Source organism: Penaeus monodon, chromosome 25 (assembly GCF_015228065.2).
Source record: "Penaeus monodon isolate SGIC_2016 chromosome 25, NSTDA_Pmon_1, whole genome shotgun sequence".
Lineage (NCBI taxonomy): Eukaryota > Metazoa > Arthropoda > Malacostraca > Decapoda > Penaeidae > Penaeus > Penaeus monodon.
In genome coordinates, this window is record NC_051410.1 from 7,265,140 (window position 1) to 7,265,501 (window position 362).

Sequence of the window (362 nt, forward strand, 5' to 3'; positions counted from 1 at the left end):
ATCGTAGAGAAGATGTTGCTGGACGGAAGACGGGAAAAGGAAAGAAATTATGAAAAAAAAGATATTTAAAGAAAAGGGGGGAGGGAAAGGAAGGAAGAACGAGAAGAGGGTAATAATGAAAGAAAATGAAAGAGAAAAGAAAAATCGTAGAAAAAAATATTGCTGAACTGAAGAAGGGAAAACGAAAAAAAAAGACATTTAAAGATATTAGTGAATATGACGGAATGATAACATAAATAATAAAAGAGATATTTAAAGGAAGAAAGAGGATGATGATAAAAAAAACGATGATGCAAAAGAGAAAGAAAACATGAAAATGCGAAGGAAATGACAGACGCGAGAGAGAAAGAGAAAGGAAGGAG